The 14,039-nt window shown below is 38.6% G+C and overlaps 1 protein-coding gene and 1 pseudogene across 12 annotated transcripts in view; both read left to right on the forward strand.

The window, feature by feature from the left end:
* Positions 1–14,039, forward strand: part of PPP2R2B (protein phosphatase 2 regulatory subunit Bbeta) — a 520,898-nt gene that overhangs the window by 363,579 nt on the left and 143,280 nt on the right. The gene's annotated exons all lie outside the window — the stretch shown is intronic.
* On the forward strand, positions 2,181–2,314 carry LOC120365371 (U1 spliceosomal RNA; annotated as a pseudogene).

Below are 14,039 nucleotides of genomic sequence, written 5' to 3' on the forward strand. Positions count from 1 at the left end.
CTCAAGTTAGACTGCCCCTGTTAGAGGGCTGGCTCTGCCAAAGGCTAGATGGGTTAACATAAGCTTCCAGTGGCTCAGTTTCCTCATCTGTAAAATGGGGGTAGTAATAATGACATTTACCTTATGGTTTTCTTATGAGGGTTAAATGAGTTCATGCATATAAAGTTCTTCATATAGCGCCTGCTGTGTGGGTATGCATATCTCTGCATCCTATATTAGTAGTGTTTCTGTTAACCTTAATAATTACTGTTATTTTTACATATGATTCGGTCCTATCTATGAGAATGAGAGAGCACTACCTGCCTATACTGCAAGGTTGTTGTCAAGAGCAGCTATTAAAGAGGAATACATGGCTCAGCGCCAGGCACACAGTGGGCTCCCGATAAACGTTTGTTGAATGAACGAGAGCAAAGTGCTTCTCTCTCTCAATGTTTTCTGTAAATGTTTCACCTTAATGATCACTGGGAGCTTCCACACAGAAGGAAGTGCCAAAGAAGTTCACAGGACAGCAGCCAGGCTTGGGCCTGGTGGAATCTGATGATGTTGAACAAAATAGATTCAGATCAGCCTATTTGGTGCCATTGAAACTGTGCCAACAAGCAGAAAAATGTGATTTCATGTTGGGGGAGTGCCAGGATCCAGGTTTGCATATCAAAGAGAACCCTACCTATTTCTAGCACCTTTACTCTTTCTCTCCTCAATATTCTTCTGTGTGGATTTTCTTATCTTTGAAAGAGCCTCTGGATGTTTCACAAAATCAGGCCCCAGATGTTTGGAAGACTTTTGCAGACAAGGTAATCAATCCATTTGGTGGCCAGATGCTGTCTGAAAATTTTCCTGTTACAGCACTGCAAGTTTCTAAATTCATTAGAAACATAAATTAATTAAATCTAATCAACAGCGGGTGATGCAGAAGATTAAACAGTGAAAAACAAACACATTTCCAACTGGGTTGTATTCGAGGCAGAGAAAAATGGCTCCACTTTGGAGGGAAACGTCAAGTTAACCCTTCATCCTTCATGTGATATTCTCAGAAACCTTTGCCAGGCCTGAGGCGCCAGGTGAGGCTGTGGTTCTTTCCAAATTAAGTCTGCCCTGGTGGGTTAATTGACTTTTCAAGAAATAATAAATAAATTTTCTGTTTCTCTAAAGCATTTGGAGTGGCCTTATTCTCTTATGCATTCACAGAAGTAAAAATCTCTGTCCTTCCTCTATCACGAAGGGTCTCTAGAGATAGGATTTGCAAGGGGCTATGCACTATGCATAAAGCAATATTTTTCAGTAGCATTCTAAAGTCAGACAAATTTGGAAAGAGAGTAAGGTCTTCTTTACTCCACACTAGAATAAGTTACTTGAGTTCAGGACTGTCTGAACCAAATCTGTCAATATTCAGATTTAATATTGACTGTCAATACTGAATCTCCAACACCAAAAAGAACAGTGCCTGGCACACAGTAAGTGCTTAATAAATATCTGTTATGTATGAATTGTGGGTGAACTTCTTTCTGACAGGACTACTGAATATTTCATTTGCCCAGATAAATCCCCAAGATGAGGGACAATGTATGAGCTATTTCCAAACTGACATTTTCCTCCCAAGAAACAGCATCTTAAGGAACTAATGGTTCATTAAGATATATTTTAGATAACTAAGTTTTAAAGTATTGCTGTAAAGCACCCCTATCCTTTGTCTCATATCTTCTACCCTCAGTCTTAATGAAACTGGAGAAAATTCAGGGTGAATGAATAGTGAATTCATGCAGTCAAGTTCTGGGTAAGAGGCTATCTTCCAAGGATGTGCTCAGCTTACTGGTAAGGCCAGCCCTTAATTGTAAATTTGACTATTTTTTCATTCCACACTTGCGCTTGCAGTGCTGACAAATGACCTAAGGTTGTGTGGATAAAGGTGTTGCTTCCTTGCATGTAGCCCTGTAGAGAGGTACCAGTTTGCAGAGGATACCACTCAATAGTCAAGACCAGCAGCCGCTAACTCAGATGCCTACAGAGGCAAAGTAGCATAAAAGATGAAAGCAGAGAGGTAGAGAAAAACCTCAGGAGGGTAAATGGGAACTCGCATTTGGCATCAAGGCTAGGGGTACACTAGGAAATGTCAGGAGGTGCAGTAAATTCGAGACCTATGCCCTTCTAAAGGGTTGCTTCAAGCCAGGAATGGCCATATGATGCTTACCTGGTAGGGGAGATACCATCATCGCGAAGGGGCTTTCCCAGGGTGAGGCTTATCCATTGCACTCTGGATGTGGGAAACTCAACTGCATAATTTGTGGCAGTAGGGGACTCTTTGTCCTTTCCCCTGGTTAAAAAAAAAAAAAAAAAAAGGAACGGCCATATGAGCATGCCAACTCAATGTTGCCAATCTTTATTTTTCCAAAGAAACTGAAAAATCTCAATTGTTTAAAATGAAACTTTGTGCTTTTTAAATGGTAGAAACTCATTCAAAATATTGAAAATCTTTGTGTGGGCTGACATTGCAGTGTTAATAAATAAACTAGTAGGAATAAAATAACTCTGCTTGTCAGATATGACGCATCCACCACAACTGGTATCCTCTGGGCTATTTGGTCCTCCGATGTGAAGCTGTGGAGACTTGGTCTGCCTTATCTGGGATCTGGGAGCAATGATAACAAATTATATATATATGTATATATATGTATATATATATATATATAGAGAGAGAGAGAGAGAGAGTAGCTACAATGTGCCAGGCATCATGCTAAGTGCCTCCCTATACTTGCTTCATCCTCATCATTCCCCTCCAAAATGATACCAGTATTATGCTTATTTTACAGATGAAGAACCTGAGACTCAAGAGAACTCAAATAACTTGCCCAAAGGCACATCACTTGTAAATGACAGAGATGAATGGTATCTTTCTGACACCTAAAGTCATTCTGTTAACCATTCATTATATTACTTGTAGGTAAAATATGATTTGAACATTTAGTGCTTATGCGTGTCGGGTACCATTCTAAGTGCTTTGCATAAATTTACGTACGTAATCTTCAACATAATATCATCATCTCCATTTTGCAGATTAAATAAGTTGGGGGCAGAGAGAGAGGTTAAATAATATGCCCAAGATTTGGCAGCTAGTAAATATGGAAACTGTAATTTAACTTAGGATTGCAAGACTGCTATTGATCAACTCTTAGAATTATTTCTCAAGACAAAGTCCTAGGTCAGGCACATAGAAGGTGCTTGGTAAATAGTTTTCAGTGAACAGCAAATCTCATTTTTGGCTTGGGATTCTGTGCTGCAGGTGTGGTTGTTGCCTCTGAGTAGCTGCTATTTCATCCATTATTTCATGTGACTCACTGGCAGCTGTCACTCAGGTGGCCTTCACTGCATCACTTTGCTCATTCCAGGCATGCAGAGCAAAGACCGACAAGCCCTAGAAGCTGGCTCAGCCTCTAATGAACTGTCTAATCCAGAAATCCCTTCTCAGCAATCAGGCAATCCAATTCAAACTGCGTGTGTGACTGAAATAGTTCACTGGGTCAGACTTCTTGGCATATAAAGATCTGCCCACCCAGTCTCTGGTGTTCGATTGCCTTTCTTCCTGAAAATTGAAAGGGTGGAGACTGGTTTAGACAAGGGCTAGAATTTAAGTAGCAGAAGGGTGTGTGTACATTTTATAACAAATGCGTTTTCGTGTATATGATTAGCTCAGCATAAACCTTATTAAAGAGAACAAGGCAAACGTGGATTTTATTGGTTTTCAAATTTTCATGATCCCATAGTTCTGCTACACTCAGTTCAATTGAAAGCCAAATGTTTGTGTAAGAACAACATCAGAGGATATAATCCAAGTAATCATCTAGAAAACCATACTTACCCTTTTTTTCTTTCTTTCTTTCTTTCTTCCTTTCTTTCTTTCTTTCTTTCTTTCTTTCGAGACAGGGTCTCACTCTGTCACCCAGGCTGGAATACAGTGGTTCTATCACAGCCAACTGCAGCCTCAACCCCCTGAGCTGCATCTAGCCTCCCACTTCAGCCTCCTGAGTAGCTGAGACTACAGGAGTGTGCTACCACACCAGGCTAATTTTTGTATTTTTTTGTAGAGATAGGATTCAAAAACTATACTTTCAATGAACATTGCTTGCATGTCTACTATGTGTCAAACATTGGGCTAGGGGCCATGTATACCACTGTTCAAAAATAAAATTTAGCTGTTATTTCTGTTCTTGTGAATTATGTAGTCTTACAAGGGAGACAGACATCAACAATAAACACTCAAATAAACACATACATAATATACATAATGATGAATTCTGGTAGATGTATTAAAGGAAAAGAATAGAGTACTAGAGAGAACAATGTGAAGACTTTAAAATAGGCTGTCAGGAAAGTCCACTTTCAGGAAGTGCTGCTGTTCAAGCTAAAATGTTAAGTTTTAAAACAAAATATATTATTATACTTTAAGTTCTGGGGTACATGTGTGGAATGTGTAGGTTTGCTACATAGGTATACACATGCCATGATGATATGCTACACCCATCAACCTTCATCTGCAGTAGGTATTTCTCCTAATGTTATCCCTCGCCTAGTCCCCCAACTCCCTAAAAGGTCCTGGTGTGTGATGTTTCCCTCCATGTGTCCATGCGTTCTCATTGTTCAGCTCCCACTTATAAGTGAGAACATGTGGTGTTTGGTTTTCTGTTCTTGTGTTAGTTTGCTGAGGATGATGGTTTCCCATGCTAAAATTTTTTAAATGAAGAGATGTTGGCCAAGGAAAAGGGAGAAGGGGGAGTAGTTTAGGCACGCTATGTTTCCTCAAAGAGAGAAAGCAGGAAATTTATGAGATCCTGAAAGCAAAAGTGGGGCTAGAAAATGGTAAGGAAGGAGGTCAGGGAATAGTTTGAGAGGGAGGAAAGGGCCTGTTCACAAAGTTTTCTTAGTGATAACTTACCAAAAGGTTGTATGGCCCCAAAGCTTCCCCAGAATGGCATCTAGTACATTTTACTGTTGATTTAAGTTCAGTTGAAGAAGCAGGAGTTATATTTGAGATTGTGGCCAGGAGGTATATTTGAGATTGTGGCCCCCATTGAGTCTGTATCTTCAGTGCTTAATGGTTTGATTCTTTCTGTTACCTGATAAGATATTGACATATCATTTTTTTCTGCCAAGAACTTTGCAGAAAACCGTCAATACATCACTATCAGTGCTAGGAACCTGCTATGATATGTGTTGGAGAGAAAGGAATTTTTCCAATGCATTTAATAGTTATGGACTTTTTCAAGCTTGAAGCTTTTTCATATTCTCCAAAGGCAATAACTTAGGTTGCTAGTATCAGTACTTGAAATGTTCCCCAAAAATAAGTCCTTGGAGGTATGGAAATTTGATCTGATTTTCACTCCTTTCTATCTGCTATTCCTGGAAAAAGCATTTCTGAAAATGGCCTTGGTACTAGATTTCTCAAATACTGAGTTTATTTCAGAGGTGTCCTAAGCTATAAGCCTATAGCAATGACCATTAAAAATAATAATAAGTTGTAGGCAAAAATGGAACACGTGTGACTTTAAGTTAAGAAAAGAGCTGTCATGTGCATTACAAAAACCCACAGTCAGTTGTCCCCATGAGATTCCTAAATCTCCAGTAGTGAACCATTTATGTCATGTTTGCTATGCACAGAATAAGATCCCAGGTACTAAAAAAGATGCTGTCTACTAAAGAAATAAATATTTTCTGTCTTCAGGGAACTTATAATCTAATTAAAGAGATAACATACACAAAGTATATTTAAGCCATCTATCAACGTTCATACCATAACCCAATAGAAATGAGTCATGCCTGATAAGAAGATGCCAGCTAAGTTAGTGAAGTTTTAAATGTAAACTATCCTTATTTGGTTTCCAGAAAAGACTAATTTTCAACTGGGCATTAGAAGGCAAGGGAAACAGGATAAGTTCTAAGAGAATAAATTCCAGATTGAAGAATTATTTAAGCAAAGCTCTGAATGAAGGGTGGTATTGAGTGCTGGTCTCAGATCCCACTAGGAATCCAGAGGTTCAGAAGTCCTCTGAAAATAAGATGCAGAATTTCACAAATGTAAATACATGCATATTATGGGGAAAGGATTTATAGCTTTTATTAGATCCTCAAAGAGATCTGAGATCTCCTAAAAAAGGTTAAGAGCTAAGTTGTATTATTAGAGAAAGGTTCAGATTTTACATTTTTCAGTTCATCAAACATCAATTGTGCTTAGTAAGGCAAAATTGAGTAAAATAGGAATTCTGCTTTTAATGAAATACATTTCAGTAAAGAAAATAGAACAAGTACACATGTAAGTGACAATGTCATGGATCCCATGTAAAAGTATGAAGAGTTACAAGAGTTGTGAGGAAGAAGGAATTTTTTTTCAATCAGTGGAGCTTACAAAAGCTTCATGGAACAGGCAGCATTTGAGCTGGTTTTGAAGGATTTATGTATTTACTTTTTTATTCAGTCAATTGATGGGTGTTTTTTGCAAACCTACTAGATGCCAGTCCCTATGCCAGGTCCTCAGATTATAATAGTGCTTAAGATCCTGCCACAAGGGACATGCTGTCTCAGAGAATGAGATGTCAACAGGCACAAGTAATGACAAGAATGTATTAGGTAAATGAAATGGCATGAACAGTCGGTCAGCAGAGATTGTATTTGCTTTGAGAATCTGAAGAGTTAAACTTTCCTGAAGTTTGTGACAAGGATGGAAAAGTGAAGGTTGAGCCCAGAAGATACACCCTGCTATGTTAAGAAGTAAAACTTATAACTATGAGTGAAAAATGAAAAAGGAATTTATATGGAAAAAAGAAGAAATGGTAGACAAAAGAGAGTAGGAACAGGAAATAATAGAAGGTGGTGGGAAAAGAAGCAGGTTCTGAACGCAAAGCAAGCTGTGGAACTACAGTTGGGTTAAAATCCCAGCTCCATGACTAGTCTTTGAAACATGGGCAAGTTATTTAACCTGTCTGAGCCACCATTTTCCCAACAGAAAAATGGGGGAAGATACTCAAACTCATGGCGTTTGAGTGACAATTAAGTGGTATAATGTAAAACACTAAGCACAGATCCCGGCCAAAGTTGATATCCAATATATGACAATGGATCCATACACTTAGGAAGAGAATGTATGTATATAGAGTCAAAGGCTGTGCCTGGCTTACAGTAGGCCTACTCAATAAATGGTAGTTTTAAAGGAAAACTATGCTTTTCTAAACTGTGCAGTGCTGGTGTTTCTCTTAGGCTGAAATATCTTGAGGCCAAGTCAATAGCTGGTTAATTTCAGTGAGTCTTCTTTATAACAGTTGCAATCCTCTTCCTGTAGTCATACTGGAGTAAAGGAATGTGCAGCTAAAGGAGTTTTCCATTAAAGACTGATGTCCTGGAAGGGAGTTCTACAAATCACTTAGAAGGTTCCTGGCACCATCACCTGGGTCTGGCCATTTACAAAGTGTCTGTAAATCTTGCACAGGGAAAGGATGAGTGTGTAGGGTTTTTTTCACCACTCTGACAGACTTGTTTTTATAAGATATTAAGGATACTGGTGAAAGTTAAGAAAGGCCAAAAGGAAGTCAGCCTACCCATGTGGAAATGATCTTGTAGTAGATTTTTCATCACTTTAAAGTGTATATGATTTAGCAGCCTTCTGCCTGATAGGCAGATAGGAGGTAGCTAAAGGAACAGAGTCCTTTCTGCTCTCAGTTTCAGAAGAAGAAGGGAATGGAGGGAGGGAGGGATGAGTGGAAAACAGAAAAGAGAGAAGAGGTGTGAGATCAGGGGAAAGGAAGAGAAGGTAAGGAAAAAGAAACAAAAAAAAAGTCATGAGATCTTTTATCCATAGCAATCACATGGATCTCTGAAATGCTGATATATGAGAGAAATTCTTGCAATACTAAATGCTTTAAGAATCATGTTAAACCTTATATGAAGAGAAGATTTCAGTAGCATTTTTCTTACTATCCAGCTTTTGGCTGTGGGTAGGATTTGAACCTGTATAGATTTTATTTCAAAGGTTGGTGGTGACCAGTCCTCATTCCTGGCCTATTCATCCATCCATTTATTTTTTTTATTCATGCAGCAATTCTACCTTCTCTGTCCTTCATTGTTATTTTTTTCTGGCTGTTACAACTTTCCCATCAACATATAAACATGCTGTTATTTCTATGATATTATAAAAATAGTCTCTTGACCCCACGTTCCTTACCATCTTTTTCACCTCATTCCTTTACTACTCTTTGCAGCAAAACTTCTTAAAAGAGTTGTACATAGTCACTGTCTCCAGTTCCTCTCCTCTCATTCTCTCTGATACATACTCCAATTAAGTTTTTTGCTCACCATTCAATAGAAACTATATTTCACTCAAAGTTAAAAGTGAGCTCCACAGTGCTAAGCTCAAAGTTTTACTCTAAACTTTTAGCTTTCCTATGAGCAGTATTTGACATGGTTGGTCACTTCTCTGAACTTCACTTGGTATCTAGGACATTAAATTTCCTTGATTTTCCTCTCATTGGTCATTCCCTTTGTTTATTTCCTGGCTTTTCTTCTTCTTCCCCCAACTCTTCCAATGCTGGAGTGTTCCATCATTCAGCTGTTGGTCCTCTTATCTTCTTTTAATACACTCGCTCTCTGAGACTTCATCTGGTCTTGTTGCTTGAAACACTATCTGAATGCTAATAACTCCCAAATTTATATTACCAGCTCAGTCCCCTCTCCTGAACTCCAAACTCTTATTTCCAGTTATCTCCTCAATATCTTTACTTATAAACCTCTCACATTTCACATGTATAAAATTGAACATCTGGTCCTCTATAAAGTCTGCTTTACTCACAAAATTCTCAGTGATGGCAATTGCAACATGCCAGTTACTGAGGGTAAAAACGCTGGAAACATCCTTGATTTTTCTATTTTTTCCATACCCTGTAATCAATCCATTAGCCAATCCTCACAGGTCAACTTTCAGTGTCATCCAGAAAATAGCCAGTTCTCTTCACCTCCACGGCTTACACCATGGTTTACCTCGCCTGAATTATCTCGACACACTCCCCAATTCTACCTCAGCCCTTTACAGTCTGTTGTCAACACTGGAGCCAAATTGATTCTTGTAAAAGCACATCATTTATCTATTTGAAAACCTTCTAAATGCTATCCCTTTTCCTTTTTTATTGTGGTAAAATGTATATAACATAAAATTTACCATTTTAACTATTTTTCAGTATACAGTTTGGTGACATCAAATACATTAACATTGTTGTGCCCATTTCACTTTTAGTAAAAGAGTTCTTGCTGTGTTTTACAAGACTCTACGTCACCTGAAACTCTCATACCTTATTTACCCCTTGTTTGCTCTTCTCTAGCCTCACTGATCCCTTAACATTTGCTCATTTCCCTCTTAGGGTCTTTCCACTGTCTGTTCTCTCTCTTTGGAACACTCTTCCTACAGATACCTTGTGAACTCCTCCACCTCTTCAAGTCTCCCCCATGAAGTCTGTCACAGCCACCCTATTGAAATCACAGCCCCCCTGCAAATGTCAGTCCTGTTCATCTTAGCTGTATTTGTTTTCCATAGTATATAACATACAATGTAATTTAGTATGTTCATTGGTGATTGTCTTTTCCCAACTACTAGAATGTAACATTCACAAGGACAGATCTCTTATCTATTTTTGTTTGATGTTTCTTTAATATCTGGAATAGTACCTGACATATAGTTGATGTGTTCGGTGTATATGTGTTGAGTGAATAAATGGGTCAACAAATGAATTGATTAACATTAAATCTTGAGCATTGTTTGGAGGTTCTAGCAGGGAAACACAGCTACTTATATACCATTGTCCAAAGACCAGTCCTCCTCTGTTGGGAATGGTTGTGCTCTTCAACTCCCCACACAGCTCTGGGAGGGATGTACATGGAGTGGTGAGGGAGAAAGGAGACATCTGTCTAGCCAGCCAGATCAGCCAAATCCACCCTGGTGATCAATGGGGTGACAGACATTGCAGCCAGATCACCCTCATGTCCTATTAACATTAAATCTTGCTTGATTTTTCTAGTTTTAATATTATTCATTGTTATCTAAACTGCTATATGACCATGAAGTCAAATATAATAGATTTTCTAAATATCCAATTTTCAGTGGATAGAAAAAAACAGTAGGTATGTACTATACTGCCTTTATCCTGATGAATATTTATTAAAGATTGGGTACTGCTGCTGATGAAAATTAACACTAGTTTATTCATTCTATATTTTACTCTTTACCTACTGTGTGTACAGTATTACATTTGGTGCTTTAAAATATGTGTATTATTCAAAAGAGTGTATACTTTATAATATTCTTCAAAATACCATAACTCCCAGCCAGAAACTTGAAGGAGGGAGGGAGAGAGGGAAAAATACTAAGTAATTCATAGTACTATAATTGGCACACTTGTTTCTAATACTTTTTGTTTTCTTCATTAAGGCCATTGAAAAACCATCATAACATACTGTAATAGGACCTTGTGAACTATTAGCGGCATTTTTATTTTGTTTGACATAGGGACCTCATGTTTTAGGAGGAAAAAAAATGAAATATTTGCCTATCATAGTCTTCATTCATTTCTCTAGGTTCATCTACAGTTTAACAAAAAAACACATTGGATTTAGTGTTCAATTTGTCCTTTAGAGAAATAAAGGAGATTTACTGCATGCAAGGATATGGCTGAGATGTGTTTCCTTAAATTATGGTAAAGACTTCCTGCTTCCCTCTAGGTAAATAATATTAATAATAATAATAGGATTATCCTGTGACTTAAAAATCTCTATTATCAGAGTTTTTGAATAAGCTTCCCCTAACATTTTAATTGTATCTCAATCTCCTACTACCTCCCAGTCCTTTAAACTGAGAGGTTTTTTTTTTTAATTTTTTTTTAACTGCATTTTAGGTTTGGGGGTACATGTGATGAACATGCAACATTGTTGCATAGGTACACACATGGCAGTGTGGTTTGCTGCCTTCCGTCCCCTCACCTGTATCTGTCATTTCTCCCCATGCTATCTCTTCCCACCTCCCCACCTCCCGCGGACCCCAGTGTGTAGTGCTCCCCTCCCTGTGTCCATGTGTTCTCATTGTTCAACATCCGCCTATGAGTGAGAATATACGGTGTTTGATTTTCTGCTCTTGTGTCAGTTTGCTGAGAATGATGGTTTCCAGGTTCATCCATGTCCCTACAAAGGACGTGAACTCATCATTTTTGATGGCTGCGTAATATTCCATGGTGTATATGTACCACATTTTCCCTATCCAGTCTATCATCGTTGGGCATTTGGGTTGGTTCCAGGTCTTTGCTATTGTAAACAGTGCTGCAATGAACATTCGTGTGCACGTGTCCTTGTAGTAGAATGATTTATAATCCTTTGGATATATACCCAGTAATGGGATTGCTGGGTCAAATGGGATTTCTATTTTTAGGTCCTTGAGGAATCGCCACACTGTCTTCCACAACGGTTGAATTAATTTACATTCCCACCAACAGTGTAAAAGTGTTCCTATTTCTCCACATCCTCTCCAGCATCTGTTGTTTCCCGATTTTTTAATGATCGCCATTCTAATTGGTGTGAGATGGTATCTCAATGTGGTTTTGATTTGCATTTCTCTGATGACCAGTGATGATGAGCATTTTTTCATATGTTTGTTGACCTCCTGTATGTCTTCTTTTGTAAAGTATCTGTTCATATCCTTCGCCCATTTTTGAATGGGCTTGTTTGTTGTTTTCTCGTAGATCTGCTTTAGTTCTTTGTAAATTCTGGATATCAGCCCCTTGTCAGATGGGTAGGCTGCAAAAATTTTTTCCCATTCTGTTGGTTGCCGATTCACTCTACTGACTGTTTCTTTTGCTGTGCAGAAGCTGTGGAGTTTGATTAGGTCCCATTTGTCTATTTTGGCTTTTGTTGCCATTGCTTTTGGCGTTTTGGTCATGAAGTCCTTGCCTACACCTATGTCCTGAATGGTTTTGCCTAGATTTTCTTCTAGGGTTTTTATGGTGTTAGGTCTGATGTTTAAGTCTTTAATCCATCTGGAGTTAATTTTGGTGTAAGGTGTCAGGAAGGGGTCCAGTTTCTGCTTTCTGCACATGGCTAGCCAGTTTTCCCAACACCATTTATTAAACAGGGAGTCCTTTCCCCATTGCTTGTTTTTGTCAGGTTTGTCGAAGATCAGATGGTTGTGGGTATGTTGTATTTCCTCTGAGGCCTCTGTTCTGTTCCATTGGTCTATATCTTTGTTTTGGTACCAGTAGCATGCTGTTTTGATTACTGTAGCCTTGTAGTATAGTTTGAAGTCCGGTAGTGTGATGCCTCCCGCTTTGTTCTTTTTGCTTAGAATTGACTTGGCTATGCGGGCTCTCTTTTGGTTCCATATGAAGTTTAAGGTGTTTTTTTCCAGTTCTGTGAAGAAGGTCATTGGTAGCTTGATGGGAATAGCGTTGAATCTGTAAATTACTTTGGGCAGTATGGCCATTTTCACTATGTTGATTCTTCCTAACTAAACTGAGAGTTTTACGAGGCAAGCACCAGTTGTGTTTACTTATTACTATATCCCTGGTACCTGGCCCAGTGACATGACCATAATAGGTATTCATTAAATTGAGGTCCTTCATCTCAGACCTATTTGCTCATCCACTTTGGTTGTCTTATTATCACCTCCGTGCCGTCTCCCAAATAGCAACCTACCTGGGCATCCTCTTTCCCCAACCCATCTTCTTTCTCTACCTATTATTCATAGGACCCTGAATTCCTGCCAAAGCTGCAAAGGCTTTCTAGGACAAGATATGTTCTTTATTGAGCAATCTATCTCATTCTAAAATCGTCGAACACTCACTATTCCAAATGAGAACTTTCACTTGCATCTTAAGTAAATGTCTACATCTACCCAGCATACATATTTTGATTATTGGTACTTTGTTTAGGGTTATCCATTCTCAATATGTTGATCTACTTTAGTACTGGCTCTCTTCATCTCTCATTCAGTGATACATTAAAGAAAAAAGATTGATTGCTTAATGACTTGTGAGTACAGAAAAGAAAAAAAGATTGAGAAGCATCTGTTATGTACTAAGACACTCAGCTAGGCACTGAGGGTTCAGTGGTGAACAAATTCCTTGTGGAGTTTACAATGAAGAGACTGAAACAGGCATTTAAATGATTCTAATACCATTGTGATAAATGCTAATGATTAGTGGTGATAACTTATGAAGGCAAAGTTTGGGGGAAAATAAGGCTGCATAATAAAGGGAGCTGTCTTAGGCTTAAAAGAAGTCACACAGGGCTTCTTAAGGAAGTGATATCTGAGCCAGACTCCAAATATGGAGAATTTTAGATTGCACAAAGTGGATACCATGTCTTACTGACTTCAGAGCATTTGACAAACCAAAATTTCTGACCAAAGATGTGCCAGATGCCATAATATGTGTGTTTGGCTGGCATAGGGCCTGCCCAAGAATTCCCATTTCCCCACAGATGTGAGAGCTTTCTCATTTTGCACCTGAAGTCCTACCGACTTTGGGGTCAGCCATAGGTGTCCCATGTTGTGCGGTTAATAGATCTGAATGATTGACAGAGTTTATATTGCCTATGCAGTTAATTACTTCTCTGCTTTTTGAAAGATTGGGTGACAGATGGTAAACACCTTGACAGCAGATTCTACTGTAAACCATACAGGCGTGTAGGGAAGTCTGGACTGCTATCAATTTCCCACTGGATTTTTCTGTACTTAGAGACTTATAATTTTTAAGATTTCTTTGCCCTTTTGGCAAATTTTGTTCCAACTATGGAAAAATTTTCTCCTCTAGGCTTCTATGTTGCAGGAAATTGTTTTGAAAAAAAGGCAATCTTCATCAGCCCACATGTTCTTGGGTTGATTCAAACCTGGTTAGTGTTGGAGATTTGGTCAGCCTGGGGAAGCTGTGTGCATTTTAATGGGAACAGCATGGCATTCATTACTCACCTGCTTCCCACCATCTGGATTTTCACAGCTCAACAAGCATGGTAGGCTTCCTGCATATTAG

Source organism: Saimiri boliviensis, chromosome 1, assembly GCF_048565385.1.
Source record: "Saimiri boliviensis isolate mSaiBol1 chromosome 1, mSaiBol1.pri, whole genome shotgun sequence".
Classification (NCBI taxonomy): Eukaryota; Metazoa; Chordata; class Mammalia; order Primates; family Cebidae; genus Saimiri; species Saimiri boliviensis.